Consider the following 6,557-nt stretch of genomic DNA (forward strand, 5'->3'; position numbering starts at 1 on the left):
ATTTGTTTAATTAATATGACAATATGCTTTACACACAAAGAAACAGGAGAGGAAAATTAAGGAACTTCTATATGAAGGCTGTTAAGTTAATGATATAATATTCAAAACAAGGCCTTCTGGCTCTTGAGTCCCTGTTCTGAAAGTCCACACTTATAGACATAGATATTAACACAGATGGAACTCCAGACTCTGTCATACATGTATGAGGTATAGCTCAATTTATGTAAAATTCCAAACAGGTAAAAATAAATGGCATGTTTTACAGATACATACATTTGCAGTAAAAATACAAAGACTAGCAAAGAACTGGTTAACATAGGACTCATGGTAGGAGTTACCTCTAGAGAAAAAGGAGAATTTAGTGGGGAGGAGCCTCCAAGGGCTTCAAGTGTCTTTGCCATTGTATATTTTTAAATGATTATTAATTCTACATTTATCAGAGTATTATTTTACTTTAAGTCATATGTAGCTTATAGATACCCTCATGTGTGCAATACGTATAAAAAATTCAATAAAAATTGTCACATATTTCAAAGTACATAGGTTCCCCTAAGTATGCATAGAAAATCCCACATCTCTTTCTTATTGCTTTAAATAGACAGGAACTGTATTTTTCAATTTAATGGAATAAAAATAAAACATTAGATTTTAAGCTATATTTTGGCATATTTCAAAGGAGAACACATCTTTATTTTGGTTTCATCATGAAATATTAATAACATAATAACTAAAAATACCTGGAATCTTGGTAACCATGAATAATTAGTGATTTAATCACATGTATTACAGAGACCTGGTTCCATCTAAGGATAGACACATGGAAAGAGTGACATACTTATCAAACCATAAGAAGAAGCTGGGAAATCTGCAAAATCACACTGCTGCTGAACCCATCAGAGTGCTGACTTTGAATGGTTACCATCAGGGTAAAATTTGAGGAACGCTGGCATGAGCCTCCAGACAGACAAGACACTGGCAATCCGTCACCTGTCCCAGAGCACTGAATGTGTTAGGTAGTTAGATAAGTGGGGGCACCAGGCAGACAGGTGGAGGAGAGAGAGGATGGTCTGGATGATGGTGGCATGCCTGCCTCCAGCTTAAAGGGGCTTTACTTCTTCTAAGTGAGTGCCAGCAAGAAACCAGTTAGAACTAAAAGGCTGGAACTTCATGGTAGTGACAAGGACCTAACCGGACATGACACAGTGCTCATTGTAATATAATTAGCATTGAGGTTCTGGCCCCTCCATGGGTTTTTCTGTGTTCATCATGGATAAGGGCATTCACAAAAGGGGACAAACATGACTGAGCACTCCAGGGGCAAGAGCCATCAATCAATCAAAAGACCACCTCTAAGTGAGGGTACAAGAGGAAGGAGCAAAGACCATTGCTGTGTGCACTTGGATCAGCCTGCCTCCTGTTCTTGGAGGGGTACTTCACCTTTCCTAATAAAATCTTTCACTGCACAATGCTTTCATCTCCCATGTGAATTCTTATCTTTTGAGTAAGTCAAGAACTGGGGCCTTTTCCTTCCCTCTTTTAGGGTAACAGAAGGAGACAAGGTGGGGATGCAAACAGATACAAAAGTATCAACTAACTCCTTAATGAACTGCTCAAAGCTGAGCACTCCCAGTTGGGAGAGTATGGAGTCCTGGGATCACAGATGGTCGCAGCCCCTTCTCCATGGACCTCACTGTTTGCTTGTGAAAAAGCCTGGGAGCAGGAAAGAGTGGAGAAAGCCTCCCAGAGTTGGTGTGTTCCTGTTGCCCTGGGATGGCACTGCTGAGGGATAAAACAATTCTTACCTGGATGCTTTCCCCAGTGGAATAATTTCTTAAGATGCTGAAAATAAAGGACAGTAAATCCTGTCAATTTCAGGGGGTTGAAAACTCACAGTTTGGTTAATGGAGACAGGCAGACATCCTCCTAGTTTCAGAAAATTAAAGATTTCTTTTTACCATGGAGGGCAGGGCAGGATCACCAAGGAAACTTGGCTCCAATGACTCAGAGACAAGTGAGCTACATAAGACTGATGCCAAATGAGGAAAATGTGGAAAGCCTCTTTGTTTCTCACCACCTGGAGTAACCAGGACCAAGAAACAAGCAACAGCAGACCAACCCCCAGCAGAGGGATAAGAGCACACAGGGACCAAGATGCAGGGTCACAGGGAACATCTACAACTGAAGGTGGACCAAGCACATTCCAGAATAAAACTCAGATTGTCTATCAGTCTAGCTCCCGCCCTAACCACAAGGTGACACTGAAGGAACCTGAGGTTGGCCATGCATGGCAGGTAATTGAAACTACCAGCAAAACAGAAACACAGCTCAGTTCCTCAATGAAAGCCTAGCAGGAAAAGAGGCGTGCCTATTTCCAGCCATAAACATTATTTACTTAGGCTTCTGACCCCCTACATGGAATATGTAGATTTCAACTAAAAGTTATGAGACCTATGAAATGGAAAGAAAAAAGAATCCACTGTTGAAAGATAAAACAAATAATAGAAGTGAAAATCAGACAGGGAATATAAAATCACTATGATTAATACATCACACGCTCCAGTGAAAAGACATGAAGACATTCATGAATAGATGGGTCATTTCAGCAGAGAAATGGAAACAATAAGAAAATGTCAAAGAGCAGGCTAGGAATAAATTTAAACACATGCCCAGCAAAGGGAATGAAGAATGTCTTTGACAGGCTCATCAGTAGGCCTGACACATTCAAGGAAAGCCTTGGTGTACTTGAATGCAGGTCAACAGACATTACTCAAATGAAAACAAAAGAGGAAATTCTTGGAAAATTTTAATAATTTAAATTTAAAAGAACAGAGTATCCAAGAGATGTAGGCCAATCAGTCTGAAATATATTTAATTGAAGTCCCAGAAGGAAAAAGAAAGTAAAAGAATGAGGGAAAAAAATTGCAAAATGAATGGTCAAGAATTTTCAACAAATAATGAATTAAAAAGCAACCTAGAAATAAATTCATACTGCTAAAGGCCAAAGATGAAGGGAAGCATTAAACTCTGTCAGAGAAAATTACATGATCATCTTTAGGAAATGGGGTGTCTCCCAGGTGTTTGAGACCAGGTGGAACCAGAATAAAGTTATCAACGTGCCTAAAAAATTGATGTATAATTTAGAGGAGTGAATGATCCGCCAAAGGGGTTAAGAGAAATCAGAGAAGGGAGGTAACAAGGTCAGTTATCCTGTGTAAAGTATGCTTTTCCTGGCTAGAAGTTGGATCACCCAGTCATATATAGTGTACAAATCAATGAATCAATTAATTAACTGTATGAACATATATAAATAATGAATAAAGACAATTTAAAATTATATTCTGATGCTATTATATATTCAAATGTTAAAACAAAATATGTCTCGGTATTTGTACTCAAATAATATACATTTCTAATGTTTTTTTTTAATGTAAGTATAGTCAGTTTACAATGTATCAATTTCTGGTGTACAGCATAATATTTCAATCAGACATATACATACATATATCCCTTTTCATATTCTTTATTACAGGTCACTGAAAAATACTGAACATTTTTCCCTGTGCTAAACAGTATAAGCTTGTTGTTTATCTATCTTATACATAGTAGTGTCAGCAAATCTCAAACTCCCAATTTATTCCTTCCCACTCCCTTTTGATTTGCTTTTCAATAACATTTGCTTCTTTCTTTCAATGTAATTTCAATAATTACCTTTCCAATATCTCAGGTTGATTTTAATATTCTACTAAGTTGAGCTTAATATTCATTGACAGATATTTTAAATTTCATAGATTCAACTGACATATAATACTATGCAAAATGCACCCAACTTTACTACTGTGAATCATGTCTTGAATCAGAAGAGCTCTGGGACCCTGAAGAAAGCAAGCACATCAGTCAAGCACTAATCCAGAGGCAGGAACCATGTGGTACCTTGAATGTGGACATTTTAATTAAAAGTATTAACTATAACAGGGAAACATCTACTAGAATGTAAAGGGTCCTACAGAAAATCTAGAAATAACAGATGAAATAACAACCAGATCTCCTAGAGATGAGATCATGAACCACAGGGAGAGACTCATTTCCTGAAGTGTGGAGAACACCCAGACCTCTTTTTAGAGGGTGGGTATATCTATGGCTCATGAGAGAGAGGAGAAGTTCACCGAGGCCACAAGCCTCCCAGGGAGTACAGGAAGAAATTTTTAATAGGAGGTACCCTGCTGGAAAATCCCTACTAAGAAGCCACTGTGGAGTTGGTGGAGAAATCTACCCCCCAGGAATATCCTGAGCTGCTTATAAGTCAGGTACTTCTGGAGTCAAGGGACTGGAGGAGCTATGCCCTCTGCTGAGCTTGGAAGTTGACATGGTGCAGGAGCCTGCCTAGGAAAACACAGCAGACTTGGAAGAGAAACCCCTTTCTTACTCTAGTGTCTCTCTGGTACTCTCTACTAACAAAGCATGCCATCTGCCACAGGAGAAACATCTACAGGGTCCAAATATATTATTTCAGAGCAGTCATTTAAGGGTGGTTTGCAGCAGAGAGGCAATGCACTGATAACAAGTATATTACATTTTAATGTCTCTCAAGAAAAATGCATCTGGAAAAAAAAACATGGTCAGCTATCTGGTCTAGTTTGAGCCACAAATTTTTCACTACACGCACTTGCTATTCTAAGTATTTGCCAATAATTAGGGGAAAGAAAGAGACAACACAGAGAAAACATTCAAAAGCATCCCAGAGCTGGTTATGTCAGTGTTTTCAATTTGTGAAATCTCATCAAGCTTTAAAGTTAAGTTTTATGCACTTGTCTTATCATTTATGTATTTCAATAAAGACTTTTAGAGTAAAGCATATATGTGGCAAAGTTTAGTTTTTGATTATGTAGCACTCCATAGAATTCATGTATTTAGCTCTATTGGCACATGGATTTCTTTATATTTCAATTGTCAATTCAACTGCAAGGACTCTGAATTGAACATAACTGTATTTCCAGGCTCTTAATAAAGATTTTTTTTTTAAATTGAAGTATGAGTGTATTTTGGAAGGAAAGACTTGTCAATCATGCAAAATATGTGTTTTCTTTGACTTCTTAGAGGTTCCTAGTTTGCCTCTAGCTGAAAGTTATAGTCATTATAAATGCCATCAGGAAGCTAGTAATTATTGTATGGTAATTATTTTATAGTAAAAAACCAAATGACCCTCATTTCATTCACTAAGTTCTTTTATTTTAAACTGAAGTATTTTTGACTTACAATATATTAGTTCTGGTGTACAGCATGGAAATTTTATATTTTTATAGATTATACTGCATACAAAGCTATTATAAAATAGTGACAATTTTCCTTGTGCTATCCATTAGGTCTTTTTGTATCTTGTTTTATGCATAGTAGCTTGTATTCCATAATCCTCTATAATAGCTTTGCCCCACCCCACACCCCTCTCTCCTGACAACCAACAGTCCATTCTCTGTATCTGTGAGTCTGTTTCTGCTTTGCTATATCTGTTCTAATTATTATTATTATTATTATTATTATTATTATTATTATTATTATTATTATTATTATTATTAATTATTATTACTACTGTCTTCACCCTTCAATGGAGAATCAGTCCCTGTCTTAGAAGACAGGTCTTCAACAGTGTTATTAACAAGTGAATCACCTTTTGTGGTAGGCTAATTTCATTCATGGTCTCATTAATTCTTTTCTAAATCCTGTCATTTACTTTGTAATTTTCTGCTTTTCCCTTTGACAATGGACTTTTCTACGTTGCAAGCTCTGGTCAAAGCAATGTTAACAATTTTGATATAAGCTGAAAATTAATTGAAGATAGAAGAGTGCACTTTTGATTGTCCTGTTCATGACATGACCTACTCTCTCTTGAATCCTCACCATCAACCTGAGAATGAGCTGAGACTAGCTTCCTGGCAGCTAAGAGACCCCATCAAGCTGGGTTAAGTCACCCCAGCTGAAGCCAGCCAAGTCTGGTCAGTTCACTACTGACTCATAAGTGTATTATACAGGAGAAAGAACCTTCAGCAATGTCAGTCCAACTCAATTCAGATTAGCAAGACCTCCAAACTGAGTCAAAACCTTGCAAAAATATAACAGGTAGATGTGATTTTAAGTCACTATATTTTGATATGTCATGGGAAAATATCTACATAGCAAAACATTTCACTTCTGGCAGAAGTTTTCTCTCTCACTCAATGTTTTAAAATTTAAAAACAATGTTTTTTGTTCCTTAGGAAATATTATTCATAGCACTCCTCTCGAGTTTTATGCATTGACAGGGAATTAAGAACCAGAAAAAGCACTGATATTCTTATATGAGATGGTCATGTGAATTTATTATAGTTCAAAAACATTTTTCTTCAACCCAGCAAGAGAAATTGTGAATCTAAATTTCACTATAACTAAGATACAAAATATTACATACTATGAACTTGTAGGGTTCCTTGGGAAGAGTTAAAAGTTTAAAGTTAAAATCTACAAGTGTTGAGTCCACCAAATGAGAGAATTGATTAGAAACTAAGAATGGTTTTTATTAATTATTT

The sequence above is a fragment of the Camelus bactrianus genome, chromosome 3, assembly GCF_048773025.1.
Source record: "Camelus bactrianus isolate YW-2024 breed Bactrian camel chromosome 3, ASM4877302v1, whole genome shotgun sequence".
NCBI classification, from domain to species: Eukaryota; Metazoa; Chordata; class Mammalia; order Artiodactyla; family Camelidae; genus Camelus; species Camelus bactrianus.